Source organism: Aotus nancymaae, unplaced genomic scaffold (assembly GCF_030222135.1).
Source record: "Aotus nancymaae isolate 86718 unplaced genomic scaffold, 86718_ANA_hifiasm-v0.15.2.pri h1tg000003l, whole genome shotgun sequence".
NCBI classification, from domain to species: Eukaryota; Metazoa; Chordata; class Mammalia; order Primates; family Aotidae; genus Aotus; species Aotus nancymaae.
This window is the reverse complement of record NW_026988414.1, coordinates 31,580,032-31,597,940: the sequence shown is the minus strand read 5'-3', so window position 1 is coordinate 31,597,940 and position 17,909 is coordinate 31,580,032. Positions and strand designations below refer to the sequence as shown.

The 17,909-nt window shown below is 35.8% G+C and overlaps 2 protein-coding genes across 3 annotated transcripts in view; one reads left to right on the top strand and one right to left on the bottom strand.

The window, feature by feature from the left end:
• Positions 1-2,781, top strand: part of STX17 (syntaxin 17) — a 112,636-nt gene extending 109,855 nt beyond the window's left edge. Inside the window, exon 12 of the transcript XR_010343774.1 lies at positions 2,325-2,781. The gene's annotated coding sequence lies outside the window, so the exon portion shown is untranslated. The remainder of the gene's footprint in view (positions 1-2,324) is intronic.
• Positions 1-17,909, bottom strand: part of ERP44 (endoplasmic reticulum protein 44) — a 94,992-nt gene that overhangs the window by 31,301 nt on the left and 45,782 nt on the right. The gene's annotated exons all lie outside the window — the stretch shown is intronic.

Below are 17,909 nucleotides of genomic sequence, written 5' to 3'. Positions count from 1 at the left end.
GAGGTTGCAGTGAACCAACATTGTGCCACTACACTCTAGCCTGGGTGACAGAGTAAGATCCTGCCTCAAAAAAAAAAAAAAAAAAAAAAGTTACTATTTCTCCAAATGTCCATCAATAGGAGACTGGCTGAATAAAGTATGGGACCCATATAATGAAGTACTAGCCTGTAACATAAAAGAATAAAAAACATCTCTGTATGCTGCTAAGGAGCAATCTTCAAGATATATTTAAGTTAAAAAAAAAAAAAAAGGCCAGATGCAGAAGAGTGTGTACAGGTCAAATATTTTGTACAGGTCAAATATTTAACTTAAATATGTATACACTACATACATATTTAAGTTAAAAAAAAAAAAAAAAGGCCAGATGCAGAAGAGTGTGTACAGGTCAAATATTTTGTATAAGAAATATGAAGAAGAAACTTGGGGAAGAAATATAAATACATACATATATACATACACACATATTTACATGTCTATATATGCTTGCTTATATAGTTGTCTCTCCCTTACCCACAAAAAAAAAAAAAAAAACCACCAATGGGAGAAAATGGTGGGTGGAGAGGTCAGGTATGAATTCCCTGACAATACTTTATTTTTATAGTTTTGACTTTGGAACCATGGAAATGTTTAACATTAAAACAAAACAAAATTTTAAAAAAATATTTAATACTGGCATTGTTATTCTGAATACATGTGTATTATAGATAAGGCACATGAGTAATCATGCTAATGCCATGAAGAATCAAGACTTTTTGAATTAATTGCTTTAATTTTCCAGGGCTTAAAAAAAAAAAAGAATCAAGACTTTTAGCATAACGAAAAAATATATAAAACTGAGATAATTATGTAAAAACCCCATAATAATTTGAATGGAAAGTACTGGCGTGACCTCATGTTTTTCTCTTTCAAAAAATACACTTCTAAGCTCATTCCACTGATAGCTACTATCAGTAAGTTAGTGCCATTAAGTTTGAAGATTCATATAAAATGAAAGAATTCCCATGAAAATATAACTTACCAAAACTGACACTAGAAGACATGGAAGATATAAATGGCCCTAAAATTATTGCCAGGTACAGTGACACACATCCATAGCTCTGGCTATGCATAAGACTGAGGCAGGAGGATTGTTTGAGCCCAGAAGTTCCAAGACTAGACTGGGCAGCACAGCAAGACTCCATCTAAAAAAAATATCCTAAAGTTATTAAGGAACCCAAATCTAATTCAAAGCCTTTCCACAAAGAAAACTCCATTCCTGGACATCTTCACCAGTAAGTTCTACCAAACATTTAAGGAGCCAATAATGGCAATTTTACACAAACTATCCCAGAGAATACAAAAAGAGGGAACACTTCCCAACTAGTTTTCGAGGTCGACATAATCTTTTTTTTTTTTTTTTTTTTTTTTGAGACAGAGTTTTGCTCTTGTTACCCAGGCTGGAGTGCAATGGCGCGACCTCGGCTCGCTGCAACCTCCGCCTCCTGGGTTCAGGCGATTCTCCTGCCTCAGCATCCTGAGTAGCTGGGATTACAGGCACACGCCACCATGCCCAGCTAATTTTTTGTATTTTTAGTAGAGACAGGGTTTCACCATGTTGACCAGGATGGTCTCGATCTATTGACCTCGTGATCCACCCGCCTCGGCCTCCCAAAGTGCTGGGATTACAGGCGTGAGCCACCGCGCCCGGCCCATAATCTTTATGGGAATCCTGACAAGAAAATTATGAGAAAAAAAAAGTATGTGTTAATCCTACTCAAGAATATGGATGTAAAACTTGAATAGAAATATTAACAAACTTAGCACTACATACAAAGGATAATACATCGCAATAAAGCTAGATTTAGTCTAGCACTTCAGTTTAAATATTTGAAAACCAATTAATGTACATCACAACACTGACAAAATGAAAGAAAAAAAATTTAATACCTCTCAAAAGCAGAAAAACATTTGATATCCATTCACGCTTAAACACTCGTAGCAAATTAGTAACAGGACTTCTGAAAAAAGGATATTTAAATAAACAAATACCAAACAACTGAATGGTGATATACTAAAAGCTTTCATGCTAAGATCAAAAAAGAAAAAAGATGTCTGCTATCCCTTCTATATAACACTGATTTGGAGTTCTTGGTCAAAGTAACAAGAAAAAGAAAAGACTGGAAAGGAAGAAATGTCATTATTTGCAGATGATTTTATTGAGTTCATAGAAAACATAAAAGAGAACCTATAAATGGATTTCCATTTTCAAACAGGATGTCGTGGGTAGGAGAAATGTATTGTTCCTACTCCAACAACTAAAAAAACCTTCGTATCTTATTTTTAAGATATCAGAAATCATGAAAGCAATGAAGACTAAAGGAACTGACATTCCAGGAAGGGAAGAACCAATCCTAGGGTAAGCGAAGATCACTGACCGTTTTTATAGGTTTCCTGTGTAATTTGTTTTGGAAAATAAGTCTGTAGTTGCAGATTCAGGGCTGAGAATTATACCTGCATAGGCAAGAGAAATGTCTCCAGGGGACATTTGCTGAGTGCTGGGGTGATATAGGAACCTGGGGAATTGGGTCACAAAGATGAAAAATCTCACATGGCCTCATGGTACTTAGGAGACAATGATGTCTACTTCGGAAAGGACCTGTAACCCTGTATCAAGACCATGCACAGCTAAGACATTTGCCAGGTTTTGAAGCCACATAGGCCAGGAAGCATCTAGACATAAAAAAACAAAACAACAAAAAAAAAACCACACACACACACACACATAAATTTTTAAGACAAACAGGAAGAAAGGTACTTGTGACATGTACTAGACACAACTAATTAATATCCAGAATATATAAAGAATTAGCTAAAAAAAAGGCTACCAAAAAGATAAATGGGCTAATGATATCAGTTTATGAAAGAAACACAGATTAGCAATAAACATATTAAATATGTTCAGTTGTAATCAGAAAGTTACAAATTAAAACTCCCAGATAACATTTTGTCTTTCACATTGGCAAAAAAACAGTAATAATAAAAATTTTTTAAACTAAAATTCAATAGTATGAAGCCCTATGAAAGTAAATTCCTACTAGGTTTAATTTAGGTCCAATATTCAATGTTAATAAAGGTAAACTAGCCTAGTTGATGTCTAATTTGTCAACGAGAAGTCAGAGAATCTTTTTAATACCCAGAGGATCTGGCAGACAGGATATGAGATGGACTCAGAAGGAAAAAAACTAGTCTAACAGAAAACATCTATTTTCCATTTGTGCCCTACGTACCAGTATGAAAATGGACAGTAAGATGCACTACCAGAGACAATATAATGCTTTTAACTTTCTAAACTTGATGAATTAGTGGGCATAATGAGAAAGCAGTGCTAATAGCAAGTATGCATAAACTAGGAGTAGAATAAAGTTAGAAATGGACTCTAGAGGGTTCTAAGTGCTAAGTTAATGGAGTTTTAGTTTTATCCTGTTTGTGATAAGCAGCCACTGAGCTGTAAGAGCTGGGCTTTCAAAAAATTCACCTGGCAGTAGTAGAAACCAGGGAGACTAGTAAGGAGGCTGCTGTAATAGTTGTGGCAAAAATCACAAGAGTCTATTAACAAACATTATAATCTTTAGATTGCTTTAAAATTCTGGTTATGGACAGAAAAACATTTAAAATATTTGAAAACCAGTAAGGGATCCCATATTCATTTGCTTCATTCTCAAACAACCATGGCAGCAGGTATGCTGCATAATGCAGCGGCATTTAATTATTAAGAAGCGAAAACCTTAAAATTACATTGATCAATAATCTCAGACATAATGCTGACTTTTTTTTTTTAACAAGCTTTGGCCAAAAGTGATTTTAAGATAATTAGAATGTGACATTTTGACAATGTAACAAAGAATGACTTAAGGGGTATAATAAATGGGTTTTTTTAATTAACTGGATAGATCAAACGTTAAAATGGATGTCAGAGGAATTACATATCCCAGAAGGTTAACAGCTCACTGATTGGAAAATTAGCATGTATTTTTGCTCCAATGGTCACTTACTTTTCTTTGACGGGTCCTGCCTGCCTGCCTCACTAATGCCCAGCCGGGTTCCAAATGGGGAAACTGCCTTATGCTCTTGTTTCAGCAACGTCTCTCCCTGCTATGGATACCCATGGCAGAAAATACAAAGAGGCAGAACATTTCAACAGGAAAGTCTTACTGTTCTTCTGGTTTCAGAAGGACCACTGCTGCTTATATACCTCTTCCTATTCCCAAACTGCACCCCTCATAACAAACAACCAAATAAAAAAACCCCAAAAGACAAACATCCCCAAAAAAACAAAACAAAATACCTCAACAGAAAACTAATAAGCAAAACCTAGAAGTTTACTCAGAACCCAGGCTTAACTGCTTATCCAAATTCTTTTCTATGCACATAAATTCTTCACTTCATATTTTCTTGTTCTTATTATGGTATTTATTTATAGTTCCTATAAAAAGCTTCTCAGTTTCCAATAAGTAAGGTTCGAGTTGCACTGAAAGACAGACAGGTAAAAGCAACTCAGGTATATGGGGGCATGTGCTACCTAACAAGGACAATTACAAAGTACCGAGTGTGGGTCTGTTTCAAAGTTCTGCACTGACCAGCAAACATATGAATGCCTCTTGCTTAGTGCCATACAGCCTAAGGCCACTGGAGGTCAGCAGAGAACCTGGTCCCACCAGGGGCTAACTGATGGGACTTCCTAGATCCAAGGCAGCAAGCATGACCACCAAAGAGAAAAATGAATTCTACTCCCCAAATTCCCCAAATGGTAAGACTGCAGAAGATGAGATATGATGATGATCCACAGTTGAAGCAAGGCCATGTTCTAATTGTGTGCATGTGCATATGCATGTGTACACATGTGTCTATGTGTGTTTAGAAGTTTTGGAAAACAAACATGTATAAAGAAGAAAACAAGACCTACTTCCAACCACCACTGGAGAAAACCATTATTAACATTTTGGTTTATATTTTGGTAACTTTGAAGAAAAATTGCTTAACTAGCAGATATATTTCAATTCAGAAAAAATAAACTCTGAGGTTAGTCAAATAGGAAAGTGATAGCATCAATACTTGCAGAAAGGGTTTAGCAGCTTGGGAGAAATTCCTAGAGAGAGTAGAGCATTACCAACACTCCTAATGGCATGGAGGTCAATATTGTATAGAAAAAATAAAACTCGACTCAGTTGAGAAATGATGCACAACAGTCAGTCTCTGAGTGTAAAGTTGTTTAGGAATTACTTGAACATATTTATTTTCCTTTTAAGGCACACACATTAATGACACAATTTTTAAAAATCGATTTCTAACTAAGTCTAAAATAGTTTTTACAATAGGTATAAAAAAATTCTAAGTGCCCGTATCTCTCACCATAAACAAAAGTACAGGGGAAATGCTTCAGAACACTGGTCTGGGAAAAGATTTTAAGGATATGGCTTTAAATGCACAGGCAAAATAAGCAAAAATAGGCAAATGAGATTATATCAAACTAAAAAGCTTCTATAGGGCAAAGGAAACATTCAACAGAGTGAAGAGTCAACCTGAGAATTAGTGGTGGAAATATCTGTAAACTAATAATCTGACAAGAGATTAATATCTAGAATATACAAGAAACACACGCAAAAGAAAAAAAATCCAATTTTAAAAAGGGCATAGCATCTCAATAAACATTTCTCAAGAGATGTACAAATGGCCAAAAAGTATATGAAAAAATGGTCAGTATTACTAATCATGTGGTTACATGCAAATTGAAACCACAGTGAGATATCATCTCACCCCAGTTAGAATGGCTATTAACAAAAATATGAAAATAATAATGGAGAGGATCTGGAGAAAGGGAAACACTCATATGTTGTTAATGAGACTGTAAAGTAGTATAGCCACTATGGAAAACAGAATAGGGGTTCCTCAAAAACTAAAAATAGAACTACTATATGATCCAGCAATTCCACTACTGAGTATTTATCCAAAGAAAAAGAAATCAGTATAGCAAGGACATATCTGCACCCCCATGTTTACTGAAGCACTATTTACAACAGTCAAAATATGAAATCAACCTAAGTGGCCATCAGCAGATGAATGGATAATGAAAATGTAGTATATATAAACAATAAAATACAACTCAGGGCTGCTCTGCCTATGGAGTAGCCATTCTTTTATTCCTTTACTTTCTTAACAAACTTGCTTTCACTTTATGGATTCGTCTCGAATTCTTTCTTGAATGAGATCCAAGAACCTTCTTTTGGGGTCTGGATCAGGACCCCTTTCCGGTAACATCCTCCTGGCGAACCATGGAGGGATGATACTGAGGAAACCCCCAACCCAAAAGGAAACAGACTGCAGCACCAACTGGCCAACTCTGGGTAAGCAGTGGGGTACCCAAGTAAAGGATGAGATTGGGTTAGAGGTCCAACTTAGGGGGGTTAGAGTATCACCTAAAAGAGAGTGAATTAAAGGCCCCTCTTAATAAAAGGCAAAGACATTTGATGGAATTGGGGTTCAAGGCCCAACTTAGGATGGTTAGAGTCCTTCCTAAGATTTAGGGAGTGAGAGATCCCCCTCAGTAAAGTCCCTCTCAGCTAAGAATGGATTTGGCATTATGGGATGTTAACCACTATTCTCTTGCCTTATACTCTTCACTGACAGCTGTGGGTGACAGGATTATGTACAGGATCACTGGACATGGGGAGCTTTTTTAATTCCCGAAAGGGAAAACTTAAGAGCTGGTAAGACTGCTGGAAAACATCTCATTGCAACTGACAAGTGACTGCCTGAACTTTTGATTCAGTGTTGCTGCAATGAGTGGGTCTTTCTCTGGCCTCCCTGAGCTCCTTGCCCTCCCTACCTTGCAGGAAGCAATGCTTTTCTCCCTTTCCTATCTTTTCTGTTACTCAAGATGACAATCTTGCCCAGAGACCATAAAAGGGCAGAGGTTGGATTAAAGTGACAGGGCCTATCCAAGGGCAAGTTTGAGCCTTGCCAGTTCCGTATTGCATACTAAGCAAGTGGATACTCTTAACGAACCTGGTATATTTTATGCTACAATTTTGTCTTTCCATATGCTCTGTCATACAGAAGAATACCTTAGCACAGAACACTGGCTTAGGATCTCATAATCCCACTATTCAAGCCAGCCTGGAAAACTGGTCAGTTACAAACTTTGCTGCAATTCCCGGAAAAAAAAAAAAAAAAAAAGTTGTTTCTTTCTCATCTTGTTCTATGTCTTTGGGAGCGTGACCTCGTAAGAATGGGACAGTACTTTCTCTTGGTCTCTGTCAACCAGGGAACAGAAATTTTGGGGTCCATGTCATAGTTTGCTCAAAAAATTATCTTAAGCAGTTAAAAGCCTTTGCAAGCTCAAAGCTGACTGCTCTAGGCTCCTTCAGGGAAGAGCAATGGAAACTGCCTAATGCTGTAGCTTAGTAGCTAAGGCTTTCTATTTTCACAATGGTGGCACAGGTTCAGAGTTCAATTCCTGGCTTAGGGAATGAGTCCTTCCTGGTTTGATAGCTGCAAGGTCTTTTCCATTTGTTGACTCCCTTCCCCTCCACAAACAATCTTGAATTTTCCTTTCTCTGAGCACCTGGGAGGTTACTTTTGGTAAAGTTCAAAAGCCAGAAATACTGGCCACTTGGCCTGGCTAAAGTCAGGTGATAAGAAATTTAAAAGAATTTTTTTTTTTAAGAGTGCTATGGTTAAAAGTCAGCTTAATTAAAAGCAGATATTTAAGCTAAAACAGCCTGAGATTCCTTAAGAAAAACAGAGGTGGCACTACGGACTCTGTTTTGGGAAAAACCTCTGTGTTCCTCATGAAACCCTAGAAATTAGAAGCAGATAAGATTCCTCTCGAAATTGAAGGCTCTTAAGAGTCCTCTCAAAATCTAAGGTTCTGTTCTGTTTTGCATTGCGTTATCTGGCATTTTTGACTTTAGAAGGTATCAGAAATTATTTTTAGTTATGAGAGAACTAGGCAGGAAATGTACTTTTGGGCATGGTTAATGGCAGTTATGGATTCTCTGTCAGAGACACAGGTGGTTGCCAGGGTGTGGTTACAGCAGGCCTTGGGTGGGACTCTGCTGTGCTACCTCAGGTTTGACCCAGAGCAGTCTTAGTGGTGGCAGCCACCAGGGTGCTTGTGTCACTCCATCCCCAGCTCCAGTAGGTTCAGAACAGAGAAAGAGACTCTATTTGTTGGGAAGAAAGTAAGAGAACAAAAGCCTCTGCCTGGTAATCCAAAGAATTCTTCCAGAAGTCCAAGGCCATCAAGGTGGTACCTCTATGAGGCTGCAAGAACCACAGCACTACTGGGCTTGGGGTGCCCCCAATGCAGCTACAGCTTATGTAACACCACCTGAGTCCTTATGAATACCTGCAGAGTCTTCCAAAAAAGCACAGACACAAACAAGATCAGATTGTGAAGACTACAATAAATACCTAACTCTTCAATTCCCAGAGACAGACAAACACCCACAAATATCAAGAACATCCAGGAAAACAACCTCAATAAACGAACCAAATAAAGCACCAGGAACCAATTCTGGTAAAACAGAGACAGATAACTTTTCAAGCAGAGAATTCAAAAAAACTGTTTTGAGGAACTACAGATAACACTGAGAAGGAATTCAGAATTCTGTAAGATAAATTTAACAAAGAGATTGAAATATTTTTTAAAAAATCAAACCGAAATTTGGGAGCTAAAAAATCTGACATACTGCAGAATGAATCAGACTCTTTTAGTAGCAGAACTGATCAAGCAGAAAAAAGAATTAGTAAGCTTGGAGACAGGCTATTTGAAAATACAGCCACAGGAAACAAAAGAAAAAAGAAAAATATATAATAATGAAGCATGCCTACAGGATCTAGAAAATCTGCAAACAGAAAAAATCTACTCTGGCCTTAAAGAGGAGGCAGAGAAACAGATAGAGGTAGAAAGTTTATTCAAAAGGATAATAACAAACAACTTCCCAAACCTAGAGAAAATATCAATATCCAAGTTTAATAAGGTAATAGAACACCAAGCAGATTTAACCCAAAGAACACTACCTCAAGGTATTTAATAATCAAACTTCCAAAAGTCAAAAGTTTACAAAAAGATTCTAAATTCAGCAAGAGAAAAGAAACAAATAACATAAAATGGAGCTCCAGTACATCTGGCAGCAGACTTTTCAGTGGAAACCTTATGGGCCAGAAGAGTGGCATGACACATTGAAACTGCTGAAGGAAAAGGACTTTTATCCTAGAATAGTGTATCCAGCAAAAACATCCTTCAAATATCAAAGAGAAATAAAGACTTTCCCACACAAACAAAACCTGAGGGATTTCATCAACAGCAGATGTGTCCTAAAAGAAATGTTAAAGGGAGTACATTAATGAGAAAGAAAAGGGTTGTGGTGAGCCAAGATCGCGCCATTGCACTCCAGCCTGGGTAACAAGAGCGAAACTCCGTCTCAAAAAAAAAGAAAAGAAAAAGAAAAGGACATTAATAAACAAGAGAAAATCATCTGAAAGTACAAAAGTCATAGAAAATAGTAAGTACGTGGTGTGTCAATTACTCTTAAGTAGAAAGACTAAATGAGGGATCAATAAAAAATAATAACCACAACAACTTTTCAAGACATAAGAAGTATTTAAAAAGATATAAACAGAAACCACAAAAAAGTTAAAAAGCAGGGAGATGAAGTTAAACTGTACAGTTTTTATTAGTTCTCTTTTTGCTTGTTCATTTGTTTATGCAAACAATGTTGTTATCAGTTGTTATCTTATAACAATGTTAAACAATGTTGTTATCAATGTTGTTATCTTATAACTCATTATGTTGAAATAATGAGTTATAAGAGCATATCTGAAAGCCACATGGTAACCTCAAATCAAACAAACAACAGATATACAAAAACCAAAAAGCAAGAAATTAAATCACATCACCAGAGAAAATCACCCTCACTAAAAGAAAGACAGCAAAGAAGGAGGAGGAAGAGAAGACCACAAAATCACAAAGCAAGTAACAAAGTGGAAGGTGTATGCCTTTACTCATCAATAATAACTGAATACAAATGAACTAAACTCTTCCATCAAAAGACACAGACTGGTGGAATGGATTTTCAAAAAACCAGACCCAAAGATCTGTTGCTTACAAAAAACACACTCTACCTGTAAAGACACACACAGACTGAAAATAAAGAAATGGAAAAAGATATTCCATCAACAGAAACCAAAAAAGAACAAGATCACTATACTTATAGCAGACAAAATAGATTTCAAGACAAAAACTATGAGACAAAGAAGGTCACTATATAATGACAAAGGGGTCAGTTCAGCAAGAGGATACCATCGCAAATACAACGTATACACATATGTAATGCATGTAATACAATGTAAATATATATTTACTCAACACTGGATGCAGACAAATTAAGCAAGTATTATTAGAGACAGACCCCAATACAATAATAGCTGGAGACTTAAATACCCCACTTTCAGCCTTGGATAGATCTTCCAGACAGAAAATCAACAAGGAAACATCACACTTAACCTGCACTATAGACCAAATGGACCTAACAGATATTTACACAACACTTCATCCAATGGCTGCCAAATACACATTCTTTTCCTCATCACATGGATCATTCTGAAAGATAGACTACATGTTAGGTTACAAAACAAGTCTTAAAACATTCAAAAAAAACTGAAATTATCTCAAGCATCTTCTCTGACCACAGCGTAATAAAACTAGAAATTGATAACAAGATAAATCTTTGAAATTATGCCCCTGAATGACCAGTGGGGTCAATGAAGAAATTAAGAAGGAAACTGAAAATTTTCTTGAGACAAATAATAATAGAAATACAACATACCAAAACCTATGGGATTCAGCAAAAGTAGAACTAAGAGGGAAGTTCATGGCTATAAATGCCTACATCAAAAAATAAGAAAAAACTTCCAATAAACAACCTAATGATACCTCTTAAAGAATTAGAAAAGCAAGAATAAACAAAACCCAAAATTAGTAGAAGAAAAGAAATAATAAAGATCAGAGCAGAAATAAATGAAATTGAAATGAAAAAGACAATACAAAAGCTCATGTAAGAAAAAGTTGGTTTTTTAAGAAGTTTAATAAACTTGACAAACCTTCAGCCAGACTATGAAAAAAAGAGAGAAGACCCAAATAAATAAAATCAGATATGAAAAAGGAGACATTACAACAGATACCACTAAGGATCATTAGCCACTACTATGAGCAACTATCTGCCAATAAATTGGAAAATCTAGAAGAAATGGACAAATTCCTAGACACATACAACCTACCCACATTGAGCCATGAGGAAATCCAAAACCTGAACAGACCAATAACAAATAATGAGATCCAACCCATAATAAGAAAGCTTCCTGCAAAGAAAAGCCCAGGACTTGATGGCTTCACTGCTGAATTATTCCAAACATTTAAGAAAGAACTGATACCAATCCTATCAAACTATTCCAAAAAACAAAGGAGGAGGGAATACTTCCAGACTCATTCTAGGAGGTCAGTATTATTCTGATACTAAAACCAAAGACATATCCACAAAAGGAAAACTACAGGCCAATATGCTTGATGAATATTAATGCAAAAATCCTCCACAAAATACTATCACACCAAATTCAACAGTACATCAGAAAGATCATTAATCATGACCAAGTGGGATTTATCTCTGGGATGCAAGGATGATGGTTCAACATATGCAAATCAATCAATGTGATATATCATATCAAGAAAATGAAGAATAAAAATCATATGATCATTTCAATTGATGCTGAAAATGCATTTGATAAAATTCAACATTCCTTCATGATAAACACCCCCAAGAAGCTATGCAGAAGAGGAATATACCTCTACTTTAAAAAGACCATATACAGTAGACCCACAGCTAATATCATACCGAATGGGGAAAAACTGAAAGCTTTTCCTCATAAGATGTGGAATACAAGGATGCCCACTGTCACTCTCATTCAACATAGTACAGGAAGTCCTAGCTAGAGCAGTCAGATGAGAGAAAGATATAAAGGGCATTCAAATTAGAAAGGAAGAAGTCAAAATATCCTTGTTTGTAAATGATATGATCTTATATTTTGAAAAACCTAAAGACCACCAAAAAACTATAAGAACTGATAAACAAATTCAATAAAGTTGCAGGATACAAAATCAACTTACAAAAATCAGTAGCATTTTTATATGCCCACAGTGAACAATCTAAAAAAATAAAAATGTAATCCCATTTATAATAGCTACAAATAAAATAAAATACCTAGGAATTAACCAAAACAGTGAAAGATCTCCAATTAAAATTATAAAATACAGATGGAAGAAACTGAAAAGGACAAAAAAGGGAAATAAATTCTATGTTTATGAATTGGAAGAATCGATATGTGAAAATGTTATTACTACCAAAAGCAATCTACATATTCAATGCAATCCCTATCAAAATACCAATGACATTCTTCACAGAAATAGAAAACCAATCTTAAAGTTCATATGAAACCACAAAAGACACAGAATAGCCATAGTTATCCTAACAAAACTGGAAGAATTCCATCACCTGACTTCAAGTTATACTACAGAGGTATAATATTAGGTTGGCAACAAAGTAAATGTAGTTTTTGCCATTAAAAAAAAAAAGGGCAAAGCTGGGCGCGGTGGGCTCATGCCTGTAATCCCAGCACTTTGGGAGGCTGAGGTGGGCGGATCACGAGGTCAAGAGATTGAGACCATCCTGGTCAACAGGGTGAACCCCCGTCTCTACTAAAAATATAAAAAACTTAGCTAGGTGTGCTGGCGTGCACCTGTAGTCCCAGCTACACGGGAGGCTCAGGCAGGAGAGTTGCTTGAACTCTGGAGGCGGAGGTTGCAGTGAGCCGAGATCGCACCACTGCACTCCAGCCTGGGCAACAAAAGCAAAATTCCATTTCAAAAAAAAAAAAGCGAGGGGGGGGGGGGGAGGCAAAAATCGCAATTACTTTTGCACCAACCTAGAACCATAACAGCATGCTACTGGCATAAAAAACAGGCAGCTAGATCACTGCAACAGAAAATACAGAAGTAAATCCATCTATCTATAGTGAACACATTTTTGACAAAGGATCCGAGAACATACATGGGGAAAGGACAGTCTCTTCAATAAATGGTAATGGTAGAACTGGATATCCATAGGCAGAAGAATGAAACTAGACAGCTATCTCTTGCCATACACAAAAATCAAATCAAAATGGATTAACAACTTAAATCTCAGACCTCAAACTATGGAACTACAAGAAAACACTGGGGAAACTCTCCAGGACACTGGAGTGAGCAAAGACTTTTTGAGTAATTCCCCACAGGCACAGGCAACTAAAGTAAATAAATGGACAAATGGGATCACATCAAGTTTTAAAAAGCTTTTGCACAGCAAAGGAAACAATCAACAAAGTGAAGAGACAACCCACAGAACAAGAAGAGAAAATATTTGCCAACTACTCATCTGACAAGGGATTAATAACGAAAATATTTAAGAAACTCAACTCTGTACTCAAAAATGTAATAATTCAATTAGATAATGGGCAAAATATTTGAATAGACATTTCTCAAAGGAAATACAAATGGGAAACAGATGTATGAAAAAGTGCACAACATCAATGATTATCAAAGAAATGCAAATCAAAACTGCGATGAGATATTATCTCACCCCACTTAAAATAGCTTTTATTCAAAAAACAGGCAATAAAAAATGCTGGTGAGTATAAGGAGAAAAGGGAGCCATATTGCACTATTGGTGGGAATGTATATTATAAACAACAATACAACCACTATGGAGAACAGTTTGGAGGTGCCTCAAAAAACTAAAAATAGAACAACCATATGATCCAACAATCCCACTGCTAAGTGTATACCCAAAGGAAAGGAAATCAGTATATTGAAGAGACATCTGCACTCCCATGTTTACTGCAGCACTATTCAGAATAGGCTAGATTTGGAAGCAACCTAAGTGTCCATCAACAAACAAATGGATAGAGAAAATGTACCTATACATAATGGAGTACTATTAATCCATAAAAAAGAATGAGATTCTGTCATGTGCAACAACATGGATGGAACTAGAGGTTACTGGTTTAAGCGAAATAAGCCAGGTATAGAAAAACACTCCATGTTCTCACTTAACTGTGGGAGCTAAAAGTTAAAACAACTGAACTCATGAGACAGAGAGTTAGAAGGATGGTTACCAGACGGTGGAAATGGTAGTCGAGGGTCGGGGAAGAGATGGTGAATGGGTACAAAAAAGTAGTTCGAAAGAACACATAAGACATCGTATTTGCTAGCACAACAGGGTGACTATAGTAAAAAATAATTTAATTGTACTTTTAAAAGTAATTTAAACAGTATGATTTGATCTCAATCATTTGAAAGATAAAGGATAAATGCTTGAGATAATAGATATCCTGATGTGACTCTTAGGCACTTCAAAATATCTCTTGGCTGGGCGCAGTGACTCACACCTGTAATCCTAGAACTTTGGGAGGCTAAGGCGGGAGGATCACTTGAGGTCAGGAGGTTGAGACCAGCCTGGCCAACATGGTGAAACCCTGTCTTTACTAAAACTACAAAAATTAGCTGGGTGTGGTGGCGCACACCTGTAACCCCAGTTACTCTGGTGGCTGAGCAAACAAGAACTGCTTGAACACAGGAGGCAGAGGTCACAGTGAGCCGAGAATGCGCCACTGCACTCCAGCCTGAGAGACAGAGCAAGACTGTCTCAAAAAAATTAAAAAAAAAATCTTGTGATCCATAAAAATATATACCCTACTATGTACCCACAAAAGTTAAATAAAAATAAATTACCTCTAGTCAGGAGAAATAAGTTCTAGTGTTGTTCTACAGCACTGTAGGGTGACTATAGTTAATAATAATTTATTGTATATTTTTGAGTACTAGAAGAGAGGATTATCCTGATGTGACCATTAAACAGTATATACATGTACTGAAATATTACGCTGTATCTCATAAATATGTTTATCACATGTGAATTTTAAAAATCTAAATGATAAGAAAGCTTTGTGTTGTAGTTCATTTTTTCTTTGTTTTTTCAGTTGTACCTAACATTTTGCCTTACAATCAGTGATGAGTTAGACCAGGAGAAATATGGCAGTAAATATTTATTTCATTGTTAGGAAATAATGACATAATTATAGTGCCTACAAAATAGTTCATAACTGCTGGTACTGTTTATTATTCATTTATCTATCCATCTGTTCAACAATTACAACTGAACACCTACTATGTGCTAGATACCATGCCAGTGTGAGGAGCAGAAGAGTAAAAACATAGAGTCTCTACCCTCACTGAGCCATTTTATCATTATTATTGTTATTATTAACATAACTACTGCTGCTACTACTACTTCTAGTTGTTTTCAAAGGTTAGCATATTAAATGAAATTCTTTTTCTTTTAATGGACAGAACGGTATGAACATATTAAATGAAAATCTTGAATGAAAATGAAAAACTCAGAACAACCACACAGAGAACTGTGGGTCAGTTTCCAGGAGCCATTAAGTAGCTCTAAGCATTCCTCAAAATGCTGACAAAGGCCTATTCAAAAAAAGTTTTTAAAAATTCAGTAATTGTGTTGAAGGTCATCGGTGAAAATAAGCAAATTACAATTAACAATATCACAATACCTCTGTATAGTGCAGATTTCTAGCTTCTTACACATATTTTCTCAAAAACTCTAAGGCAGTAAGGCACTCCCACCTGCTTCTTCCTCAATCAATGACAAACTATAGGTTCAGGATTTTAAAATACCATGTTTCTAAAAATTTGTAAAATTTCAAATTTACCAAAAAATAAAAATAAATCACCTAATTTTACCACATATGGTTACCACGTCTTTTTCTCACTACACACATACAAACACATACTTTTTATGGGCAGTACTGAAATCAAGTTCAGTGATTCTTAAAGTGACATGCCCAATTGTATATGACTGATTAAGTAGGAGGCTTCTGGTCCTAGAACAAAGGATTCTACCTTAGAAGACTGGGCCACACAGTACAAAAACAATAATATCACATACAAGCAATTGCGTTTTTATTTATATAATGATCCAGTAGAGAGTATTTAAATAGACTATTTTATAATCCATAATAGGATATTTTAAGTTGTTTTTATTCAGAAATGGGCAAATTCTCCATTTCTATGGGGAATTCAATTTAAATTACCTTATTTTGACTTTGAAATAGCATAGTTAGCTGATAAAAGCTATATAGTCCTGGGTTCCAGTCTGACTCCCTCCATTTACTATGCAGGCTTGGGAAATCACCTAGCCTCTCAGTATCTTTCAGCCTCTCCATCAGTAAAATGGTAACACAGTCCAACTCTCTGAAAGGTCAGTGTTCTTTCCTACCTCAGAAACTTCACATCTACTGCTACTTCTGTCTAAAACACTCTCCTTCTCCTGCTTCACTTGAAAATTCCTACTCTTCCTTCATTTTTATCATTTCCTCAAAAAGGTATTCCCTATTCCTGTAGACTAAGTCAGACTCATCATTTCGTAGCATTCAGTACCTTCTCTTCAGAATAGTTATCACAATACGCAATTATGTATTGATCTCTCTTGCCTTCTGGGTGTGTTCAGTTCATTGCTATATCTATAGACCCATCCGCATAGCAGTACATAAGGTAGCCATAAATTTTTTTATTGTTAAATGAATACTACTACTTAACTTGAGCTGTAATGAGTTGTGGTAAAGATAACTAAAATATGTGAAAGAACATGTCTAAATTCCAAGTAAGCACTCAATAAATAGTAGGGTTTTTTTTTCCCCAGGCAATTTGACTAGCAACTTTTTACAGGAACTTTTCTAAGAAATAATACTGTGACTTTGGATAAAAGCTCTCAGTGAAGCAGTGAGTCGAAAGCAAGGCAGACAGACTGAAGTATTCAAGGGCAGGACAGAGTAGGCTAACATAGTATCAGACAGGCGACTGATATGAACAAGACATATGTGGGCATGATGATATCTTGATTCTGAAGCCACCTTCTGTCCTTGCTAGGAAGCTTCTTACAGATATTCTGCCTAACAAAAACGAATCCTAAAGCAACAAGTAGTTGCACTTGGTTGGAAAGAATACTGTAAGGAAACAGAGACCACAAGAAGTAAAACTTTTTATTTGCAAACAAACCTAACTGTCTAAGTAGAAAATCCTATGGACTCTATTTACAAAACTTAGAGGAACTAATAAGTTTTAGTATACAGGGTCAATATAAAAAAATCAATTTTATTTCTATAAACTAGCAACAAAAAAACTAAAAATTAAAATTTAACTATCAATGCCATTTGTAACAGCACCCCAAAATAAGACATACTTACTGAGAGATCTCACAAAAGATGTCCAAAACACGAGGAAAAAAATACCAGGCAAGCCCAAAATGAAGAGCAGTCTACAAGATTCTTTAATACTACTCATAACTATAAAGGTTGTGAAAAATAAAGGAAGACTGAGAAACAAATAGATCAGAGGTAACCAAGAAGACATTATGACTAAAAGTGATATCCTAAATAAACATCAACAAAAAGACAAGTGGAAGAGGGATAAAATCTGAATAAAATCCATAGTTTAATTAACACTCATGTATCAATGTTAGTTTCTTAGGCATTGACAAATGTGCCATAGTAATACAAGATATTGCTGTTAGGGTAAAACAGGCAAGGAATATAAAGGAAGTCTCTAATATTTTTGCAACTATAATCTACATATAATCTATAATTATTCCACAAATAAAGTTTATTCTTAAAATATCATTTATAATAGCATCAAAAAAGTAAGAAATACTTAGGAATAAATCTGACAAAGCTATCCAAGACATGAGCACTGAAAAACCACAAAA